The sequence below is a fragment of the Camelus ferus genome, chromosome 23, assembly GCF_009834535.1.
Source record: "Camelus ferus isolate YT-003-E chromosome 23, BCGSAC_Cfer_1.0, whole genome shotgun sequence".
In the NCBI taxonomy this organism is placed as follows: domain Eukaryota; kingdom Metazoa; phylum Chordata; class Mammalia; order Artiodactyla; family Camelidae; genus Camelus; species Camelus ferus.
The window spans coordinates 18237273-18261941 of record NC_045718.1 but is presented as its reverse complement, the minus strand read 5'-3'; the positions used below and the strand labels follow the sequence as shown (position 1 = coordinate 18261941).

The 24669-nt window shown below is 44.6% G+C and overlaps 1 long non-coding RNA gene across 8 annotated transcripts in view; it reads right to left on the bottom strand.

Moving 5' to 3' along the window:
• LOC116659428 overlaps positions 1-23095 on the bottom strand; it is a 62991-nt gene extending 39896 nt beyond the window's left edge. Inside the window, exons 1-6 of one of the 8 annotated variants that reach the window (XR_004314820.1) lie at positions 7480-7573; positions 6936-6992; positions 6606-6810; positions 5165-5313; positions 4913-4996; positions 3532-4285 (exon numbers count right to left, since the gene is read on the bottom strand). This is a non-coding gene — a long non-coding RNA (uncharacterized LOC116659428). Of the gene's footprint in view, positions 1-3531; positions 4286-4912; positions 4997-5164; positions 5314-6588; positions 6818-6935; positions 6993-7424; positions 7574-22967 lie in introns of those variants that run through there. The other 7 variants (XR_004314818.1, XR_004314819.1, XR_004314822.1 and 4 more) reach the window with 7 other exon arrangements.
• Between the last annotated feature and the right edge of the window lie 1574 nt (positions 23096-24669).

The following is a 24669-nucleotide window of genomic DNA, read 5'->3' as shown; positions in this document are numbered from 1 at the left end:
TTGAAGTTGCTAAGAGAGTAGATATTAAATGTTCTCACCACAAAGAAGAAATGATAATTATGTGATGCGGTGGAGGTGTGAGCTAACACCACAGTGGTAATTATATTGCAATGACTACGCGTATCTAATCAACGCTTTGTACACCTTAAACTTACACAACGTTATATCTCAATTATACCTCAATAAAGTCAGAAAAAAATCGTTTGAACGAGGCTTCTCCACCTCAGGCTCTGCTTCTAAAGAACACCTCTGGTGGCGTTACTGTCCTGCCCCCAACTGGACAAAGCTTTTCTGGAGCTGTAGCTTAGGGAGCCCCTAATACCTCTCCCAGCTGTACACCCTTGAGTGGGGTGATGTGATCTGTGCTGTACCCTGGCCAGGGACACCCACGGGGGACCTAGGAGGAGGTCGGCTTTCCTTACTCCAGTAGGTCTATCTTTTCTGTTGGTTGAAGAGCCCACTCTTGAGCTCACCTTCAGAATTAGGAAACGAGTCTTCGACTCAACTAAACCCCAGCTGCTCCTGTTTTTGGAGTCAGGGAGAGTCCACAGGGAGGAGCAGAGTTCTCTCAAGTCTGCGTGGGATAGAGGCCAAGCCCAGCCGGAATCACCTGTACCCAACGCTAAGCTGTCCTGACATCTCTCTTAATGATTCCCTCCTCAACAGCAGCTGGGACGAGGATGGCAAGCTGCTCCTTTTCCATTAACAGGTGTCCCCCTGGCCATTCTCCTGTGAACCAAGCAATGAACAAAAGACTCGGGCAGAAAATTGGGAAAAGCGATGCTGGCTACCATCAGATGTGTATTTATTCAGTTTCTAGGTGCTCAAGAAGTAACATCCCCTGCTTCCCCTCTCAGGCTGGGAAGAAACAGGACTCTGAAGACAGATAGATGGAGAGCAAGATATCACCTTCATCTTTAATAAGTTGTGAAAAAACAAGACCATGGGGGAACCAAATGGCCTGCTGACACTTTATCCCTAAACTACACAGCTTATCAACCCAGTGAGAAGCTGTGAGGGACACCCTGGGGCCTCTCGTGAAGGTTCCGGCTCAGGAGGGAGGAGACAAGCATGGACTCACTCTGTGGGCAGGCCCGCAAGCGAGCAAGAGGGCTGAGCTCGGTTTCTTCACTCACATTCGCTAATGGAAGAACTCACTGCCCCTCCCTTGGGGAGGAGTGAGGGAGGGGTGGAAAAAGTGCTATTCTATCTGTGGTTTTGAATCTTTTCAATCATTACTAAATTTCCCGGGGGGGGGGGGGCACTTAAAAACATGGCAGGGTACGACCAGCATCCAGTGGGCAGGAGTGAGGGATGTTAAACACCATGTGATGAGCAGGACAGCGCCATACGACTGATAGCAGCTCTATCCACGATGCCAATAGCACCCTCGTGGGAAACAGAAGTCCTTCTATGTGGAAACACAAGCACAGATCTCGAAGACTGCCTCCACCTGCATGTGCACACCTATCGATCCCCTATAGACTGCAAAACACGAGACACTCTGCAAAGTTAATCAAGGAGACGCAATACTAGATTCCCAACCTTCAAAAAACCAGGAGACACAGTGCCCTGGAGAGCAAGGCGTTGTTACCGGCACTTCATCAGCGCCTAACAGCAGGAAAAGAGCAGCAGCCGGGTGGCCAGGGGCCTGTCCGGAGAAAGCAACACCTTCAAAGGCCGCAGCTGGGCCAGCGGCAGGTCGTCTCTGCTAAAAGCTGCACTCAGCTACCCGGGAGTCCTCGCCTCCCTTTCTTCCTCCCCTTTTCTCTTTCCCTTTTCTTAAGGACTGTGGTGCTTCTCTGTGAGGTTAATTACTTGCCTGTCATTGAGCCCAGCACTCTCTCTGTCAGCTCCCTCGGCTCAAGAACCAAAGGTGTCAAAGGAAGAATTTCTAGGAACGCCAGACTCACACGCCCACCCCCTTGCTCTTCTCCTGCTTTCAAAAAAGGCTAGTGTTGCCTCGGTCTTGGCCTTGAGGGGACGAGGGCTGGAAGCAAGTGTTCCCAGAAATGTTGCTCATAGAAAGTCATCTAATTCTGCACACATTACCCTGTCTGGCCGTATTAACAGGGTTATAAATATGCCTGAAGTTTAGAATTGATGATCAACAAAGTACTTAAATAAACATGCTTATTACTGAAGCCCCGAGAGGAACGCAGTGACATGCAGAGAGGGCCCAAGCACATCATTTTCACCTTCGTTTCCTAATCTTATCTACTTTTATTTCACGCCACATGAAAAATGGATGGGGAGCTCCTTGCTATTTTTGATGGGTTTTCTCTGTAAGTATTCTTCCCCCACCTGCTGCTTCAGTGAAAGTAACACCAGCCTTCTCAGGGGTGCTCACCCCGGGCCCGGCCAGCCACGAAGACCAAACCACCCCCCGAGGCCCAGGAGAAGTGGGGATGCTGGCTCCCCATGGAAATGAGAAAAGGGGGCTCATGAAGTCCGCCAGCAGGCCCGGCAGAGTGCTCTACGCTCAGCCCTTCCCAGCATCTCAGGGACTGAATGAGTCATTGGCAAATGAAAGTTTGTAGATAAAAAGAATTCCGGAAACCAATTGGTTTCGTCTCTATTTACATGACTAGCTTAGAGAGCCTTTCCGAAAATGGTCCTCTGTGTCTGGCCCTTGTGTTTTATAACACGCACATTTCATCATACCAGGCACTCGGTCTTATCCTGGAAGTTTTAGCCAAACATTTTAAGATTATTTGCTACTCAAGAAAAGATTGTGTAAATATTTCATAAAAAGGTCTAATAATAGCCAGTGACAGCTAACTACCACTGGCCATTTAAGATGTGTCTGGCCGTATTTGTGAGCTCTTTAGAGAAACTGATTTATTTCATCCTCAGGGGAGTAGGTCCATTATGCAGATGAGGAAACCGGAGGCAACAGAGCAGATTAGTAACGTGTTGGTAAAAGGCAGGCCAGGATGCAAACTCAGGCAGACTGGCTCTGGAGCCGGAACACTCAGCCAAGACTCTACGCTGCTTCTCACGTTTACGTTCCTTAAGACTCTATCATGAGCAAAGTTAGTATATGGATAGAATCAAATAATGTCAAGGCCCTTCTAAAGTAACCAGTCCAATCGTCTCTCTCAAATGCTCGTGTAAATGGTCAGGTAGCATCTACGTATACATCCAGCAAGGCTTGGTGCAGCCTGTGAATCGGGGAGTATGAGAGATGCCTAAAATTATTTTTTAAAAAAACCTTGCTTAAAAAAAAAAAAGTCCTTAGGCTGAATTCTGCCAGCTGGCTGGCGGTCTGGGAGTCCTGCTTCTCATCCAAAATTTTACAGACAGTGAAACTAGCCCAGAGAGGGAAAGCGGTCTGTGCAAGGTCACACATCAATAGCGACAGAAGCAAGGCTAGAATCCAAGGCTCATGGACCTTTCTGCCCACATGAAAACCCTGCTCCACCCTCTGCTTCCCCATCCCCTCTCCTCCCCGCCCCCCCCCCCCAGTTCCCATCTCTCTCACGCACAAGCAGTACGGCTCTTACTTTATTTGCAAAGTAAATAGAGCTGAGATACAGATTACTTTCAAGCATCAAAGCTTTTATCCAATATAAACAGAATCAGGGTAACTTGTTCCCTCTCACTCCTCTCTCACACATGCACACAGGCTCTGTGCCAGGCCAGCATCATTAGCAGAAGGCAAACAGAACTCAGGCATCCTGGCCAAGCTGGGGAGCACTGTCTACACCCAATACGATCAGGGAGCTGCATTTAACATGGCCTCCTTCCTTCTTTTTTTCCCACTGACGCTCCGCTAGGAATAAAGACTGGATTGTTAAATGCGAGGTACGTCACAAAGGAAAGGGCTACGGACTGAGAGTGGGTCGAGAGATCTTCTCCCACAGCCTCCCTGAACCTCAGTTACCTTATTTGTAGTGATGGGAGGATTAAATGGGTTAATAGGAAGCCAAGGTCAAAAATATGGTACATTAGCAAAGTCCTCATTCTCTGGTTCTGAGAGTTCCCAAACTCGCCAAAGAGGAGACATACACACCAATACATGCACACCACACACACACACACACACACACACACGTTCTCACATATTAACACCAATGAAAAATAATACATGAGGTTAGAAAGTTACACCTTTAAAACAATAGAGCCGCCGTCATTCAAATGACTCTTTTTCAGAACGAACTCATCCCAGAGAATGCGATCAAGGGCTCTAGCAAATTCAGTTTAACACTGGCAGCAGCCACTCTTCATTCTTTGAGTGTAAGTTGATTGCATCTTTGGTTACAGCCGCAAGTCTTCCCTAGCTCTGGAGAATAAAGTTGAGAAACAAGCTTGGGATGGTAGTTTTGGGGAGAGGGAGGCAGGGTGGTGTAGTGATAAGGGCTCAGGATTCTGTGTCAGAAGATCTGGATTGTTCTCTGCTCAGATACCTTCCAGCCCTGTGACTTTAGGCAAGTCTACAACCTCTCTCGCTCTCAGTTTCCTCATCTATAAAACAGAAATGATAATTCCTTTATAGGATTTTTATGAAGATCAAAAGCTAATAGTAGATGTGAAAGTGTTCTCCAGGCCATAAAATCTAAATGCAAATTTTGTAAGTCTTTTTTTTTAATGTAAAAGATGTGGGGTGATTAGTAAATTAAATTGGAAGGCAGTTCTTATAATGGAACTTAAAAGTCATTATAATGGGAGCAAGTATCATCACCATCGTTGTAGAGCGTCTGATAAGACAGCCTTAAATGGCCAAGCTCATATCTGTACATTTCATCCATTCAGTCAGCCAGCTGACAAATGTCCTTTGAGTACCTAGACGTGCCAAATGCTGTTAAACTCAGGGAACACCGTGTCGAACGCACACAGCCCCTTTCCCTCTAAAAGCTCCCGATGGAACGTGACTAGACATCTAACATCTACTGCTCATTTATCTCATTACCTCATAGTTAAATCTGGTATAAACCAATGACAACTGCAGAGCAACTTCAGAGGCTTCTTGAGGTTCCCAAGTGTCTGCAAAATGCTTTGAAAAATAAAAGACCCTCTCATAATGTGAGTCAAAAGAGAGGATAAACCAATGAGTGGGTGAGTGAGGACCACAGAGATGGCGGAGCAAAGGATTCAAGGGGAAGATTTCAGGAAGGAAGTGAGGGTGGGCCCAGGTTGGGAGGTCTTATCAAAAGCCACTCACCTCCTTTTTTCCACCTGCTCTTTGATGCTGTAATCTAGAAAATAAAGGACTTGAGCCAAGTGACCATCCACGCCCATTTCAGCTCTGAGATTCTGCCATCCTCGGCCATGTAGGATGGCGGTACAGTGGCTTGAAGTAGTTAATTTATCCTGCAGAATATTTCAAACCTGAGTCAGCATAGGTGAGACAGAATAGAAGGACAATCACCCCCCACACCCTTTCCCAAGAAGACAAAGCTGCCCATCATTTGCCTTTAATCTGTTTTCTTAATTTTCTTCCTAAGGAAAGTCACAGCTCCAATCAGTCCTCTAATCAATGGCTGCACTACTCCTGCACAAATGAGCTGGATTTATTAAAGGAGCCCTCTCTTCGATGGAAATGGGCTCCCTGCTGGGGCTGCACATACAGGCTAAGATTGACTGCTTCCAGAATAGGTAAGGATGGAAAGAAAATGAGAGCAGGCACGTGATGGGGAAGAGAGCCCCCAAGACTGCTCTATGACCTCCTCACCACCATGACAAGGAACGGATGGTCGCCAGCGGCCCCTAGACATTTGCATCTCATTCAGGCCGATCCTGTGCATGGTGACCAGTAGTGCCTCGCAAGAAAGCATCCTCTGTCACTTCCCTACATGGCCGAGGTAAAGGACCTCACCCGAAAGAGAGAGACTCTTCCAGATGGAAAACTTCACAGAAACCAGGAGGCTACAGGCTATCAGAGCTGGAAAGAGCCTTGGAGGCGGACATACAGCCACAAATTCAGGGGGTGTTCTGTGACAGGACCCCAATATTTCTGAATTGTTGACGGCCAGAAGCAGAGGAAATTAATATTTCAATGCTGTAAGAAATTATTCATATTAGGCAGAAATTAGATAATTATCTATTCATATTTGGGGGCTGAGGTCTCCTTTTCAGTAGGAAGTGGACACTTGATTAAACTTTTGTCTACATATAGAAGCAGCCAGTGGAGATGCCTGGAACAAGGAAAACTTAATCTCTTCTGCAACTAATGTCAAGCTCTGTCTTCACTGCACGATTTGTATTTCTGGAAATTATTATTATGTTTCTTGGGGCGGGGAGAGAATGGGGAAGTCAATTTCTTGTTTCTCCTTAAAACCTCAGAGAAATCTGAGAGGCCTGGACATCCATGTAGAATATGGACAAAGGCACTCACGTAATAGGTCAATGTCTGACCCCAGTGACATGATGGAAGACAGAGAGAGACAGAGAGACAGAGGGACAGACAGAAAGAGAGACAGAGAGACAGAGAGAGAGAGCGTCCCATGCTATAAACAATAGAAGCCAAGTTGCTTGGCAGCCTGTTTTCAGATTTTCTATTCTCAGTTATGATTTCCTTCTGTTACCCTCCAACCTCAGTTTTGTTCAACATGTCAGCCTGAGAGAGAGCAGTCTGGAAAAACAAACCAGTTACGAGATGGTACCGAGGATCAACGTCCAGAGATGCAGACTAAAATAGGTGTGGAGAGGATGATGTCAGCCGGTGTGGGTGGAAAACGCAGACATTCCTCAGACACAGCTCCCTCCAAGGCTGTGGACCCGGGAACCTGGTGGAAGGCTCGGCATTCCAGAGTTAGGTGGAAACGGAGCTGGTGCTGATTAAGAATGATAAAGGGGGGGCTGGGCTGTCTGGATTCTATAAACAACAAAAGGCATCATTAAGTGATTTGCTCAGAGTCACAGAGTTAGTTAGTGAGACAAACTCAGAGACACTGTGATTCTTAATCTTGAGTTTTCTGTGATCCTAGACTCACCACACCTCTCCTGCATTTCAAAGTCCAGCCAAGCTTTATGTCACTGGTGTTCACCACCTGGAGAGAGAAAGAGAGAGAAAGAGAGAAGAGGGAGGAAGAGGGCAGAAACAAGAGGAGGGGAGGGGACTCAAGCAGTGTTCAGAGATTTACTTTCTGCAGTTTTCAGATTACTCATCCTTTTCTTGACCTGGTTCTGCTTTGTGAGACTTGCAGCCCATCGGCGTTGGAAGATCAGTTAATCCTGTTTTTTTTTGTTTTTTTGTTTTTTTTGCAGGTAGACCAAACTGGCCCTGGAAGTGACTTGCCTAAAATTACTAGCAACTAAGAGTCCAAGTGGGTTTGGAAGCAGAGAAGGAAAGCAGCAAAGTGTGGAGGGAGAATCAAGAAAAAGAATTCCCCAGGAAGCCTGCAGCTCAGCCCCAGGGAGTGAGTGTGGATGGACCCTTACTGTCCCGCCTCCCACCCCTCCCGTCTGCACGCATCTCCTACCCTTTCCTTCACGGAACCTCTACAAGGACTAGAGTGAGAAAACGCAGCATCTTACGAGTCTCCACTCAGAATATTCTGTCTCATATCATCCTGTGTGTGAGTCTTGTGTACCCCCAACACTTCCAGCTCCACTGGGGTGGGAACTGGATTCCAGGGAGTGTACTGTACTGCGTGCTTCCCTTTTATACAGCACCTCCCACAATTGGGAATAAGCGACTCATGTTCGACAAATACCCGCCTGGACGTTGCTCTGAGAAAACTTGCAAAACTTCTCATGGTGCAAATTCTTACATTATAGAGGGAAAAGTTTAAAGATGGGGAAATGACACCCAGTTTCCAATCTGCAAAGTGGAGAGGGAGAGACTTAATGGCACCTGGCCGTTCCTTCTCATCTGAGATGTGTCATTTTGATAACAAAATTTAGCAACTGTATTGATAGACTACAATTTGGACAGGACATTCTCGTACCATGAGGCCTTCTCCCTTTCCTCCGTCATCCCCTTCTCTCTTGTCCCCCACACCAACTTACAAAAGCCTTGGCACGCAGAGGGCTCAGGATGGGACCGAATCCTCAAGAACTCCAGCAGAGTCACAGGCAGAAATTTGCCTGAGGCTTCTGAAGGGTAGCTGCCTTTTTGACGCCGTTATATTGGTTTTGTCTCAATTGAAACTCTGAGTCTGAAAGTGAGCGATGGGGGTTCTGAATGCGTTTGCCGTTGTAGAAGCTGTCAGAACACAGCGTTCCCTTTGCCTCCTGGAATGGGAAGCAGTCAGAGGTTGGACTGGAAGTGGGTGATAGTTGCAACTGGAAAGCATTCCTCAGGCAGGTGAGAATGTGGAGAACGTGTCAGCTGCTCACGCTCCCCACATCTCTTCCCCAAATCTACCAGACTCTTTCCCTCCTTGCGTCTGTGTATCATTAAAATTTTACTCATGATATAAAATGCCACCCTGAAGTCCTCAGGTAACTATGGGAGCCACAAAACTATTTATGGAAAGCTTGAATTTTAAGTTTTCTCCTCTCCTATTGCAAAACATTCTAGGGGGATGCGGGAAGGAGGCGAGGACTGACTCAAACAGTCTTCCCGGTCCACTGGGGAGATGGTGACAAAAAATGGGAGAGGAGCAAGTATGTTCTTGCCTAGAATATCCATTACAAAGCCTTTTGCCTGGCATTATGCAGCCACTTAACCTTTTCCACTTGAACAGCAGATTCCAAATGTATTTTTTGTCAAGCCAGGTCACAGCTCCACAGCCCTCCCAGAGAAGACCCGTGTGGAGCATCCATCCTTTCATTCTGGCGGATCTAAGTAGAGCTGAAGATAGAGACCACTCTGTTCCCCATCCTCCGACCTTCACTCTTGAAAGCCACTTGCTTTCAAGGAGAACAACTCTTGTCTTGGAACCAATTAAATATACATACCAGAGTGACTAAAGTGTTCTTGAAAGGATGTGCAAGGGGAGTGCCAAGAAAGAAGAAGCATCTCAGAATGAATTATTGATCAAGTTTTCTTTCGTACACACACACGTATGAGGGTCTGGCGCTCCCAGCCAGGGGGAGATGGCATCTTGTGCAGTCTGCACAGGGTTAAGAAAGATAACCTCTTTGCCCTAAACTCCATTTATTTGGTGGATGGGAAACGTGTTTACATCTCTGTGTATCTCCTTTTGTTTGGTTTTCCAAGAAATCCTGAATCAGCAGATTTCAGAAGAAAGCTAACACAACTGACAGGCTTAGAGAAATGATGTGTGCTCTGTGAAAAAATTAATTGGAAAAACAAAAACAAAAACGCTTTTCACTTATATAGCAGTTTTTATCCCAGTCTCTAAACGAGTTATGAGTATTAATTAAATGTTGTCATGCATCATTTGTCACCTTGTTTCTATTAGTCCAAGTGGAAACCTCAGGTTCGATTACTGTTAGAGGTGGAGAAACTGAGGCAGTGTGGAAGGATGGATGAAATCGTGAGGAAGTTAAGGGAACTGTCACTTCTATATTGACCACTCCAAACTCATTCATCTCATGAGACCTACTTTGGTGATGACAAACTAGCACAGTGCACACCAATCCTGACACCCTCACTTCCACTAGTTGCCATTTCTGCTAAGCCAGCTGATGGAACTGTCTCCTTATAAGTCAACTTGGTGACCATTACCAGAGTAGTAGTTACCTATGGCTGGATAACCCATGGCCACAACTTATAAATAACACACATTTATTGTCTGACAGTTTCTGCAGATCAGGAGTCTGAGCATGACCCCGCTGGGTCCTATGCTTAGGGTCTTACAAGTTGCCAGCCAGGGCTGAGTTCTCATCCAAAGGCTCAGCTGAGGAACTATCTGCTCTCCTGCTCACATAGTTTGGGTAGCATTTCATTCCTGGCAGCTGTTTTGTGCTGGCTATTGGCTGTATTTCCTAAAAGCCACCAGAACTTCCTTGCTACATAGACTCCCTCACCATGGCTACTTACTCATCAAGTCAGCGAGGCAACTATTTAGCGTCTGGTATCAAAATTGAGTCTTGATGCCACGTAATGTAATCACGTTGTGTGCTTCATGATTACAAAAGGGGATAGCCCACCTCTTTTGCTGTATTCTTTTGGTTAAAAGGAACTTGCAATTCTCACCCACACTTGAGGTGAGGGAATTACACAAAGGGGTGAATACTAGGAAGCAGGGATCCTGGGGGCCAGTCTAGAATCTGTCTGTCAAACCCAAAAATCTGGAAGTAAAAACTCCTTCATTACTGTAAGCTTTATGGTAAGCTTTCAAGAAAATAAAAGGTAGGGAGTTGGTCAGATTATTTGATGTTACGGGCAAACTTCAGCGATACTGCAAGCTCAGTTCCCGATCACCGCAATAAAGAGAGTCACGCAAATTTTTTGATACCTCATGCATATAACATTCTGTTTGCATTGTACTGTCTATTAAGCATACAATAGCATTATGTCTGAAAAAACAACATATGTACCTTAATTAAAAATATGTGTACCCAAAAATGCTATCATCTGACAGTGCAGGGTTGCCACAAATCTTCAACTGGAAAAAATGCAGCAGCTACAAAGCACAATAAAATAAAGTCTGCTTGTATCCACCTTACAGGAAACAGGAGAACTCAGCAGAACACTGAACACATACAAACACAGGTGTTTAATAGAGATCTCAGGGAAGCCCCAGTAATTTCACTTATTAATCAAGATACACAGGATTAAGTTACTCAACTAGCAGCCAGAGTGCTAAGACGGCCACCTTCAGATCCCCGTTTTTAGTTTCAGGAAAAAAAAAAAGAAAGACAAACAAGAATAACTTAGTTCAATGCAATAAAGATTTATTGAATGCCTACTTTTTGCTTACTGCATCCTAAAAGCCAGACATGAGACACAGACTGGTGTCTGTGTTTCTCTAAGTGTCATCCTCAGCTGGATCAGAGCCACCCAAAGGGTGTGTGATGAAAGGCAAGTGTCTGAGTGCCATCTCAGACTTACTGAGTCAATTTTTTGGGTTTGGAACCCAGTAATCTACATTTTTAACAAGAACCCAGAGAATCTCATTCACAGCGAAGTTTGAGAAACCTGGGTGGAGCAGGGCTTTAGAAACTTTAACGTGCCTGTGACTCAGCTGAGGTCTTGCTGGAATGCAGATTCTGATGCAGTAGTTCTGGAGTGGGGCCTACGATTCTGCAAGTTCCCAAACAATATCATTGTCATTGGTCCTCCGAAGCAATGTAGACAGTTAAAAAGAATGAAAGAACCAAATAATACAATTCTCTCCTTACACAAAGTGACTGTAAATAATGGGATTTTAAGTAATTTAAATATTTTGAGTGAGAATCTCTGAAAAATTCCCAGAGCCAGATGGGGATTGCCTTTTATTCCCCATGCACATGGCAAATTGTGAATTTGGGAGAAAAGTGATATCGAGGCGCAGAGGAGTGTGGAGAGAGCTTAGATAGGGGCCGTGAGTGATGCTGTAGGGTTAAATTGTGAAGTGAATGGGTACCTGGTTAGAGAGAAAAGGACACATAGAGGAAACAGAGAAGATTCAGGTGAGTGTCCGGGAAGGCAGAGCTTGGTCAGTGCTAGCTAGAACGGCCTAGATGTAGTGATACCCTCTATCTAGCAGAACCTGGGGGAGAGATGGGGGTACAGGGCATGCTGGTATCGGCTCATCAAGAGGGAAACAAAAAAATAAAGATAAAAAGGAGACAAGAGTTTTAATAATTACGGATCAGAATCAATCAAGAGCCTCCAACCAAATGCACAAAATAGAGCAGAGGGCAGAAGGGATTTTCTAGAAGACAGAAGGCAGTAGGAGGGGGTGAGGAAGATGGCCACAGGTTTAGTTTTCCACCAGAAGCTGACGGAGGCATGTCCCCCAGTCAAAGCAAAGGTTTGCTTCTGAGCTAGAGAACAGGACCAGGGGAAATGCCTGGGAGATCCAGGTGGCTAAGTAATATTTTAACCCTGAGTTAAGCCAACTTAACTGTGGAGTAGCAGCCATATTGGAAGGCCTGAAGCCATGCGATGTGGAGGAAAGACCATGGAACTCATGGTCAGGGGAAGTGGCTTCTCTGTCTTGTTCATCTCTTCATTCGTTACAAACTCATTGAGAGTCTACTGGATTCTAAGCCCCATGCTAAGTTCTGGGACACTTAACATAACAATTGAAATAATACAAAATAACAAAAATAATGTCATAATAGTGATAACAATCATGAAATTTGGAATGATCGATGTGTGTGAAGTACCACACTAAGAAGTGCATATCTGGGGGTACTTTAACTATTAGCACAACCTGTTGAGGCGAGTAGTGCTTTTATATCCATCTTTCAGGTATTGAAACTGAGGTGAAGACATAACATAACAACAGACAGACTATTTCTGCTCTAATGGAGCTTATATTCCAATCATGCCTCTGATTAACAGAATGACTTTTGGTGATTTTTCATTCTGTTTCCCCTTCTATAGCCATGGCAGAGGTAGCTAAAAGTGTTAAAGCTGCTCTGAATAAAGATGTATTATCTTATTTAATCCTTGCAATAACCTTATGAGGTGATTACTGTTATCATTCCCATTTTACAGATGAGGAAACTAATGTCCAGAGAAACTAAGTAATTTTCCCAAGAGTCCTCACCTGGAATTTAAACCCAGGCAGTCTAACTCCAGACTAAAGTACAACATGACTGCAAATATGGAGATTGGACTAAATCTCTGAGATGACATCTTGCTGGAATGTTCCATTACATTCCTGTAAGTTCCCTGAATCTCATGTATTTTATGATTCAGATACTTTTTGTACCTGAACCAGAGATGTGTGCCAACAGAGTACAAGGAGCAGGTGAAAGAAAAGGCCACAACTGAAGGAGAAGTTGTGAAATCCACTTGAGGTTTGTGGGCAATGGCAATGAAGAGCAAATTCAAGTTCCCCCGTCTTGGGAACCCTCGGTCGATGGCACGAGACAGGCTGTGGAGCCAGCCCGTGTGGACCCAGACCCAGCACCGTACAAGGATGCTCCCTTCCCCTTAGAGACCTCAAGGAGTAACTGACTGTTTGCAAGTGCAAGGATTTGTTTCAGCACAGACTCAGAATGCAACCTCGCCTGATCGAGTTGAACAGGAAAGGATTTAAATTGAGGTCCTGAACTGAAAGGAGAGCACATTAATCATGCCCATTGCTGGAGTCAGAAACAAATTCATTTTTTCTTACAAGAAGTGTTATCAAGCAGGAAATCAAGTCCACAGGTGAGGGAGGTGGTGAGGTGCCTAAGGCGAGTGGCAGAGGTGCTCAGGCAGACACAGAGCAAGTGCATCTCCAGACCCTACAGAACTTCATAACAACAACCACAAAACGGGCCGTGGGCAACATTTTGGCTTTTATAATGGATGAACAAAATTTAATGGATTTAAATTAATTCCAAAACCCTCCAAATTGGAGAATTTTAACTTGTCCAGAATCATTCATTCACTCATTCATTCATGCAACAAATATGCCTCCTAAGCTCCAGGTCTAAGAGACTTAGCAGTGAAGCAAATAAAAACTGACCTTGGCTTTCTCAAGTTTATTTCTAGATACAGACAATAATCAAAGAGCCTGACAACTGCCAGTAGACCAAAAGTTAAGACAATTTTAGATGGTGATGGATGTTCTGAAGGGTGCACCCAGGGTGATCTGACAGAAGGGGGCTGGAAATGGGACAACAGATAGGATGGTTGGGGATGAGCGCTATTATGAGGTGACAATGGATCTGAGACCTGAAGGATGGAAAGGAACCCATGTGATAAGGAGAGGGAAGAGAGGGCTGGGAAGAAGGAAGAGCAAGCTGGGCCTCTTCCAGGACCTCACAGGAGGCCACGTGGCTGGTGGGTAATGGGAGGAGCACATAGGATGAGACACATGAGAGGAGAAGCCAGGACGGGGCAGGAGGACACAGGGCTTTGGGTGCCACATTGAGAAGGTCAGTTCTATTCTAAGAGCAAGTGTAGCTTGCTAAGCACAAGAGTGACTTGATTTGCTTTATGGAAAAGGTCACTTTATCAGTGTGAAAAATGAACCAGAGGGGGTTCCACAATGGTGGCAGATCAATTTGGAGACTCTTGCAGTACATGGGAGATGATGGTGACTTGGATTAAGTTGGGGCAGGGGAGGTAGAAAGAAGTGGATGGATTTAAGAGCTATTCTGGGGGAGGGCATAGCTCAGAGTTAGAGTGCCTGCCTAGCATGCACAAGGTCCTGGGTTCAATCCCCAGTACCTCCATTTAAGAAAAAAAAAAAAGACTTAGAAAAAGAGCAATTCTGGAGGTGGAACTGGAAGGACTTGCTAATGGATTAGGTGCGGAGGAGGGTAAAGGGCATATTTGCACCTGTTATCACAGCTTTTCTGTACTTAAAGCTCTTCTTTGTGAATTTGGTTCAGCATCATAAACTAGAGAGGCCCCCGCGTGCAAAGCACAATTAACTAGACTCAGTTTCTCCTGTTCTTCTCTCGTGCTGGTGACCATGCCCCAGGGACAGACCATGGTGGGAAGAGAGAGAGTCGAGGACCCAGGTGGCCCACCACTGGACCTGCAGCCTTCTGGCATCCTCAGCTTCCGGGCCCCTGGGCTGGCTTCGACAGGAGAGGGACACCTGGGGGACATCAGTGATGCAGTTTTGGGCACAGAACACTGGAAGATGATGGCTTTGTCAACCATTTCAGATTGATGGCATCCCATCAGTGAGGGATGAGTGGTAAGATCAGGCTGAAAACATGCTGTGTGCGCGTGCACGCGCACGTGTGTGCAGTACGTGTGTAGGGAAGCCGAGGTTAGGGTTGAGAAAGCTACGGATAGCAGAGAGGCAGGCTGGCTGTTGTCTTTAGAAAGCGGATTCCTAGCTGCCCTGAATTAGCAGGAAGAGAAATAACTACGTCTCAATCCCGCGTGCCTCTGAACTTGCCAGGACTTGTCTCTGATTTGCAGCACAGATGGGAGGGCGGGTGGTAAACATCTGACTGGGCATTCTTCCATCATAATTCAGGTTCACTCCCTCCCACTGTCACGCATCCTCTCTCCAAGCCGACCCCTCCAGCTGGATGGCTGGATGCTGGCATGTGATGCGGGGGCTGCTGCCCCATAGAGGCCAGGTCGTGGGCCGGAGGGAAGCACAGAAACGCTGCCTCTTGTGCCCTAGTCAAAGCCAATTAGCCATAAAGGGGGAGATGCAGGTCCTTAAAAAACTTTTCTGTATAACAAAATACAGACCCGGAGCTGGGCCTGAGTGATCTGCCTTCAAAAGTCAGAGAAAATGAAGTGGAATCTCAAGTGGGAGGAAAAGCAGGACGGTTGAGCAGAGAACAGAAGAGTATGTTTTGTTTGGCCTCTGATAAAAGGGACACAGCCAGCAAGCAGCGAGCGGGGGTCCCCTGACCATCTAGAGAGGGAGCACCCTTCCCTCCACCTGTCTCATGTCTCCATATTTTGACAAATAACTTAATCCCCTAAGTCCCTATTACTTTGTAAGCAAAAAGGGAAGGAGAAATACAAAATAAAACCTTAACTGCCTGGAGACAGGGAACTGGGCCGAACGATCTCGAGGTCTTTTCAATGGTCTTAGGCCCCTGAGGGGACACCAGAGGCCGTGCCATGCAGCGGAAATTACGTTTAAACCCAGCTCTGCTATGTCCTGGCTGAGTAGCCTTAGACAAGTCATTTATCTTCTTTGCATTTTAATTTCTTAATTTGTAAAGCACAGACCATAGCAAGGTTGCTGTAAGGATTGAATGACTTAATGTAAGTCAATTACTTTAGAACTGTGCCTGGCCCATGGTTACTGTTCCAGAAATATTAGATGTGTTTTCTCTGAAAATCAGTCTTCTGTTCCAATCACTCTATCATTTTGGCTCCAAAGAATTCAACACAGGGATCCTCAGGCTACCAGGAGGATCTGGATTCATCCTGTCTCTTCTCCGGCTTCCATGGAAACTTCTTCTAAACTATCCCAGAGAGATGGGAGTTTGTGCCACTTAATAGAATTGGGGGAAGCACTCTGAGGTGTCTGGTTTCCATGGCTACCATCACAGCTGGTGGGCTTGGATGTGACCGGGAAGCCCCCTCTGAGTAGGAAAGCTTGTGGGCAACACAGCCACGGCAAATGAGGCCAACATCATAAGATTAGGCATTTGGGGAAAAGATCAGAAGCAGTGAGGGCTTCTTCCAAATAGCGTAGAAAAGCCAAAGAACCAACTCAAGTTCCTGTCCCCTGATCCATGCTCCAGGGACTGGTGAAGCAGAATAAGCTCTTCCCAGACTTGTTTCACTTAGTGAGGCCAAAGACTCATTAATTAACCATTAGTCTCATTAAAAAGAAGAGACATGACTTCACAAAGCACTGGGAACCCACAGTTCTCAGAGCCAGGAGCAGAAGCTGTCGGGAGAGGCAGGAAGGGAACAGGGACTCTGTGACCTGGCTGGGGGAGCAGAGAGTACCCAGACGTCTTCCCTTCCTCAGCACACTGTTAAATGTTTCTCCAAAAGATGAATAATAAATGGCACGTGGGCGAGTCTAGTCTCTAGCAAACTCAGAGGCCATCAGGAACAACTGTCATCTTATTCATTCCAGAAGAAAGATGTAGCATCGCAAACGCCTTTCCTTATTTAATAGAAGAAAAAACTGAGATCCAGAGACGTAGAAGTTGTCCAAGTTTGAAAAGCAGTGGAAGATTTGGAATAGAATTCCACTGTTGGGCTCCCAGCTCCTCAGACAATCAGTCTCATACCTGATATTTTAAGCAAGGAGGGGAAAAAAAAAGATGTCGTCTTTAGGTGAACTCCCTTGCATGACCCAAAGGAGCAGTGATGTTTTGAAAAGAATAGAGAAACAGCCACTAATGGTCTCACCACCTCTGGTGCCTTCCCCTACAATTCAATCCTGTTGCCTGAGTGATTTTTCTAAAACTTAAACCTGCTTCTATCACTCTCCTGGTTAAATCCTTAAATGACTCCCCCTTGACTTTAGGATAAAATCCAAAGTCCTCGTAATAAGGCCATTCATTAACTGCCTCTTTCATCCCTGCCTGTCCCCTCAGCACACATACAGTCCATTCCATCCATCACAAGTTTCCCACTGGACCCCAATAGCAATCCTCTCTCTCATTTCTCTTTTCCCCAAGGTGCAGGATGTACCGCACCCTGCTTGTCCATCCCTTTCAACTTTCCAACTCCAGTTCCTCTCTGGCCAGATACCACCTCCTCCAGGATGCCTGCTCTCACGGCAGACTGAGTGAGGTTCCCCTGCCCCTGCTCTTGCAGGACACTGAGGAGACACTTTAGCCAGGATGTGTCACCATTTTGAGTTAGGTTAACCCTTTGCCAACCGGCCTGTGAGCTCCCCTAGGATGGAGGCTGACAATATCCACGTCCATCCCCCCAGACCCTAGGGCAGCGCCTGGCACATGATAGGTGCCTGATAGATTGTTAACAAATGCACTCTCTCACCTAAAGTCAGCCCTTTATTTTTAGTGTGTATATATATATATAAAAAACTTTTTGCATGGCCATTTTGTCACAACCAAGGAAAAAAACAGGGGAGTGGAATCAATCATTAATTACTCTGAACATGATTATCACCTGCTTTAACAGGGTAAAAGAAGAGCATCAAAAACGCAAATTTGCAGATGACCTGGAAGTCATTGCTGGCTTGTTCAGGGTGCATGCGGCTGTGGTATAGATGTGCATGGGTGTGTGTGTGTATGCGTGTGCACACTTATGTATGTGTGTGAGGAGGAAAGGAGCATGTACGATTACACGTGAGGTTTACTTTTATAATTTCACCTTTGTTTTGGCTGATTGAGTATGTCTGCCACTTCCCTGACATCATACGCACTAACGAAGAGAGTGAAGGGGAGAAAATGGCGAGAAGTTAGAAGAAGTGAGTGTGGTATTACGAATTCCCCAAAGACACACACAATCCACCAAATGGATGACTCACAATATCCCAGGAATTTAGCCACAAGCTACCAACGTTCATGATCCTTTTATCATAATAACCTTTTACGTTTGTGTTGCACACTAGAGTTTACAAAGCACTTTTACATTAAAGTACTCATTTGTTTCTGACAACATTCTGAAAGGTGTAAGGAACACTTTATCTTGTCTTGTTTTATCTTTAAATAATGTAACAAGCAACCGCATGCTCACAAACAAAGCAAAAATTAGAACCTTGACGCAGACTTGCACTGTCAGTAGCTGGCAGCGTTGTGGTTTTCTCGCACCCCACCCCCTCCCCCATCCCCCATCCCATAACACCAGGCTGAAGGAAGTATTTCTCAAGAGCATCAGTTTTATTTTATTTCTTTTTTTTTAATTTTATGAAATGGGCATCATGCAACATAATTTCTTCGTGTCTGACTTTTTCACATAACATTATATCACTAAATTTCATTTTTATCCTTGTGTGGAGCTGTAATATATTCCTTTTTACCTGCCAGATAACCATCCATTATATGAGTGACTATATACTGCAATCTACTAACCCACTTCTCCGTCAGTGGCTACTTGACTTGTTTACATGTTTGCTGTTGAACAATGGTGCTATGAATATTCTTATGCATATATCCTGATACACATGTGCAGAAGTGTCTCTTAGTCATTCACTAGCAGTGCAATTGAAAAGAAAGAGAGAAAGTGAGTGTTTAACTTTATGGAATAATGTCAAACTGTCTTATAAAGAGGTCATACCAAATTACATATTCACCAGCCAAGTGTAGGCATCCCCATCACTCCGTATCCTCTCCCAAAATAGGACGGACCAAATGACTGAGAGCAGTAAAACGTGAGTCTCAGACTAGCCTCCTGGGAGCCAAATCAGGCTACTTGTCTTGCAAAGTATTTAACTAGTTGTTTGTTTGTTTTAATTTGACTCTGAAAGCCTTTGGATGGACAAACACTCGTCTACCACAAGCCCCACTATTCCCTAATGTCATACACATGGGCTAATTCATTTATATTGTCACCTGGCCTCTATAGATATTTGAATTTGAGATCTCTATGATTTATAGAGTATATGAATTTAGTCTATAGAAAAATAATGAGTCCAAGAAAATCTCCTTTCTAAAAGAATACAAGAAGAACACAGTCGAATGCCCTGAACATTTTTGATAAATTATCCCCAGAAACGAAAACTGTGGATATTCTGTACCAAACAGAGTGAGTTAGTGAAATTCAAGTGCAAGTGACAGGGGCAAATGGGCTGGTGTTTGAAACAAACAGTTGCTGAGGGAACGTCCTGCCACAATTAATCCTCACGCTGATTCTTAAAGCTATGTCTTACTATCCCTGTCTCATGGCCACAGAAAGGTCATTACTTCCCAAGCTGATAAGTAGGGGAGAGCTGGGGTTTGAATTGATGCCTGAAAGAGTGAACTTAAAATCCACGCACAGCGCACTGTAGCGCACTGTCCCCAAAGTAACGCCTCCAACATCACTGCAAGGCAGGTACAGCACTTGCTTTTACTTCTTTGTAGAAACAGGAAATTGAGGGCTAGAGACGTTAAGGGGTTTTCCCAAGATCACCTGCGGAGGGAGTGAAGGTACAGAAATGTGAACATATTCTCCTCACACTAACACCAACCTCTTATTCCATCCTGACTGAGCAGTAAGTTCCTACCAGAAAGCCCAAAGGCAGTCATTGCAAGCTGATAGGATTTATTCTTCCTGGATAGAACCACAAGTCACCTTACAGCCAGGCACAGAAGACGCTGATGGTCCCCAAAGGAGCAAGTTTGGGAGGGGAGAGAACAATGTTATCTATACTGATCTAGAAACTGAATACCTCCAAAGATGTAAGTAGTGGACTGCACTTTGAGTACAATTACCTTCTTTGGAAGCCTCCTAAAACAGGAGGCACATGCCAGAGCTTAGAGATTCAGTCAGCTTCCTGGAAAGGAGAGAAATGTCAGGAAAGCAGGCTTCCAAAGAAAAGTAACATCCTCCCTAGAAATAATGACGGGGAATGGGGATGCTTTCCACTGAGTTTTAATATGACGTCCTTCTCCTTCTCAAAGTGGGTTTGGAGGGTTGCAAGAATAAATTGATCACCTTGGAGAATAAATTAGAATTTTTCCAGTCCAGGCTAGCTTCCCTGGGGGCTGCATCCTGGTGCGGGTTATACTGTAGACACCAGGATAAACCTTCCAACTTCTGAATGATCCCCCAGGAGAGCCATTACTGAATCATTTACCAACAACAATTCTGACTCCATGTCTGTATAGAGAGAGAATATTCCTGAAAGACAGAGAAGTCATTAGCATGGGCTACTCCAAGCTTTAATGCAAGTTGTTTCTTTGTTGGAAGCTTCCCAATCTTCTCCAATCCTGAGGAAGTCTTGAGGTGATGCCTACTTGCCTTCCTTCAGGCACAGAACTAGATACAGAAGATGTGATAATGAGTAAGACAGACCTTGCCCTCAACGATCCCTCAGTCCAGTAGGGAAGGCACAGTTAGAAATAGACAAAAATCAGAGTACCTTGTGTAATGATAGAGACATGAAGCCAGGCCTAAAGATAAGGGAAGTGAAAAAAAAAACCTACTCTGAGTGGTGAAAAAATAAACATACAGAAATGGAGACAAAGGCTGAGTGCTGAGTTTTAGGGATGAATGTAATACTCAGTTCTATCCATTTGATCTCAAGCTTGTACTTGGATTCTATCTTGGGTTATCTCTTCACCAAAAAGGCAGAGTAGTTATCTCCTGTGTGGCAGAGAATTAACACTTCCATTTGGAGAGCTAAGATTCGGTGGTCCTAAGACTAAAGAGCAAATGCACCTGCTTGAAAGGCACCCCTGAAGAGCGGAGCCCTTTTCCTGTACTATGTGATGAAGCGTGATCTCCACCCAGGTGCTCCCCACCTACCTGGATTCATCATACCTGTGGAGACAGAGGCTAAACTGATGACCTCCAGTAGTAGCACCTGCCTCTTTATCTTTGTCTCTCTTAGCCAGCAATAATAGCAACCTTTTCTATTGTCTCAGAATCCACAAGTTCAAGCTGGCATCTCTGTCTCTTGTGACCATCAGATCCGCAGACGTGACTGCCTCTGCTTTCCCCTCCAGAAAAACAATAGGTTAATTTTGTGTAGTGGGGGAGAAAAGTAGTGGGGGAAAAGAATTGTCATCACCTGCTCCCAGGCAATTTTAGCATCCTCCTGTCCCTCTCCTTCCCATCGAAGTCAACAAAGCCAACCATTCCATCCTGATCTGTCCCTTTCCCCTACACTATATAAAGCTAGCTACAGATGGCATGCATGGATCGATGCTCCAAAACTCCCCAGTGCCCACTCCCTTCCATCAAGCTGGTTCCTAAATCTGTGGATGCAGCAGACTTCAGAAGAGGAAGTGGTATGATCGAGCAGCATGAGCCTTGGCACAATGGAGTCTGGGCTGTGCCAGGGCCCTGATGCCCAAGTCTCAGCCACTCTGATGCAGCACTCAGAATGGCATCTGGTTGCCCCACTGCCCATGTGATGGGAGCCTGGTGCTGAAAGCCAAGTTTCTCCCTTTAGTGTGCCCTGGGTAGTAGGTAAAGAAATTCATGATAAAGAGGAGAGAAAGGAAAAAGGAAATGGTCAGAGAAAAAGTAGTTGAGGAGCTTAGAGGAAATACAACCTTGAATCTTTCCTTCTCTGCTCATTCAGCTTGCTGAAAACAGCTTCCACAGGGGGTCTTGGGTAAAGCCACCAAGGAAGGGGAATAAAGATTTTTGGAGGCCTTTCTCCCTTGGGAGATTTTTTTCATACAGTTCCCCATATTCCTCCCCTGGTCACCTTAAGTTCTGTCCCAGAGCACTTAATGGTCACAATAATATTCATTTATTGATATTTATTATGTTCCAAGCAGTGAATAAAATGTTTCATACTCTTTTTCTCATTTAATCCTGAGGCAAAGTTGAAAAATGGAATTTCCCCCCATTTTTTTCTGAAGATAAAACAGAGATGTTAAAGAAGTTGCCAAAATCACACAGCTCTTAAATGGTGGAGCCAAGATTCAAGCCCTGATCTGTAGGATCTCAAAGCCCTTATGCTTTATTCCTTATTACTCAGCCATAAAAAAGAATAAAATAATGCCATTTGCCAGCAACATGGATGAACCTGGAGATCGTCATTCTAAGTGAAGTTAAGCCAGAAAGAAAAGGGAAAATACCATATGATATCGCTTATATGTGGAATCTAAAAAAAGACACAAATGAACTTATCTACAGAACAGAAATAGACTCACAGAAATAGAGAACAAACTTCTGGCTACCAGGGGGTAAAGGGGATGGGAAGGGATAAATTAGGAGTTCGAGATTTGCAGATAGCAGCTACTATATATAAAATAGATGAATAACAAGTTAATACTGTATAACACAGGGAACTATATTCAATATCTTGTAGTAATCTATAATGAAAAAGACAATTAAATCAAATATATGTATATATATGTATGACTGAAACATTATGCTGTACACCAGAAATTGACACAACACTGTAAACTGACTATACTTCAATAAAAAAAGAATGCAAAAAAAAAAAAAAAAGCCCTTATTCCTAAAGGATCTCATCAGTCTCAACTAGTGGTCAAAACAGAGTCAAAAAGCATCACCTGAAGCACCCTATCTTGGCGATATTTACATATTAATAGCCTGTCTCTTAATGAGGCTTCAGTGAGAGAAGAAATGAATTGCTTGTAATGCTATTTGGGGCACTATAATAGGTCACAGAGAAAAAACATGGGGTCAGGGTGTCTCAAATAACAGTGTGTAGACTGGTATCGCTCTCAACTCCATACAATGAAACCAGACCCATCTGAACGAAGGTTGGAGCTGTTGTTTTCTATTTACTCTAATAAAAACTGTGTTTATCAGGTGTTATAACCAAGAGAAACTTTGTTTGAATATAGGAAGTCCTCCCCAGTGAGGGAGACTGTGGAATTTGGGTAGATGACTACAACACATACATTAACACACAGACACACACACAGACACACACACACATTCGACTCTCACTCCCCAGACTGAAGGAGTTCAGTCTTACCTGGTCACAGAGAGATGAACAAGGTGATTTCCCAGGAAAACTCTTGGCCTTGACTTGGAACCTTTAATTTTGACTCAGAGAAGTTTATTTCCCAGGACTTCCTAAAGACACACACAAAGTTGACATTTTTCTCTCCTTAAAGCAACATCAGATAAGCAAAGCTAGAGACTTCCAACACATTCTTTGAAAAGAAAAATATTTTCCCAGACCTGGGTCAAGAATGAGTTGTCCAGCCAATAACATTTGGAACTGCAACTGCCACCCTCCTCCAGGCTTCCAAGTCTCTCAACACAAGTCGCCTTTCTGTCCTTCCAGACTAACCTATAGAGAAAATTATTTCCTGCAGGCTACCAAATGCAACTCCTAGAAAGCAAACAACAGACCTAAATGCCTTCATTTGTCTGAGTCTTCCCCCTCACACTGTCGAGAGAAAGTTTATCTCCAGCGGAGGAGGAGACAAGGGGTGTTGCCCCCTCCACTCCTGGGACTGGCAGAGGCTGGGATGCCAGTTTCCTCCTCAGATGCTCCTTCTCTCTCCCCCTTCCCTCCCAGAATGCTCCTGAGGCTGCCCTACCAGAGAGGGAGAGGACAACTCTCACGTCCTATCAATCGGGATGCTCCATATGCAAATCGATAATTAAAAGAAATTTAAACTAGGGCTTCAACACATTCTCAACTCAGAGATATAAATGCACGTGAGCTAGATGAACATGGGCTTAGTTATTCCAGGCATGCCTTTCTGAGCCTTCCCCATCATTTTAGCACAGGCAGGAAGCCCTAGTTCCAACCTATCAATCAAGCTATGTGTTATCTGACAAATGCTTTCATAATTATCTATTAGTGTGACCCAAGGTATGTTTTTGTCCTAGGGGCATTTGTGCTTAGGAAAAGATGTAAACTGGTCAATACTTAATCTCGAAATAAAAGCCAAATCCCCTATTACAGTGCCCTACAGGCCCCTTCAAAATGTGCCACCCCCACCCCAGACTCTCTGACCTCATTTATTTCTGATTGCCCTCCTGGTTCCCCACTCACCCTCCTCCAGCAAAGAGTGTCCTTCACTGAATCTCCCATTCTGTTGTCATTGCTCTGACTCTTCTTTTTGTCTAGAATCATATTTACCCAGAAATCTTCTTGGCTCACTCCTTCACTCCATCATCTTTGCTCAAATACCACCTTCCAAGAGGTGTTGTTTCTTCCTTAAGCATCCTGCCTGCCTCTGTACCACTCCCCATGCCCCCTTTACCCTGTACTATGTTTTCTTCCTCCATAGCACATATCATTTTATAATATGCTGCATACTTTACTGGTTCATTATGTTTATTGTTTATACTCCTTTATCTTTATATCCTACTAGAATGTAACTCTGTGAGAGCAAAGGTCTTTGAGGGTTTTTGTTTGTTTGTTTGTTTGTTTGTTTGGTTGTTTGTTTGTTTTGTCACTGGTGTATCCCAAAATGTCTAAGATAATGCCACAAAACAGATGCTCAAGAAATGTTGGCTGAATGAATGCTGAGTGAAAGAAATACTCCTCTAATGGAAGGATTTCAAATACTCTCTAGAATCAGATATTCACCCCTACCTGTATCCTAGGCAGTTAGGTTTACCCCAACATATGCTGAAGCTCAAAAGAAGAGCAGACCCCCATACTTCTTCTATCCCTCATAACCTTAATCCTTAGTCTCTTAGGTCTACTTTCCTTT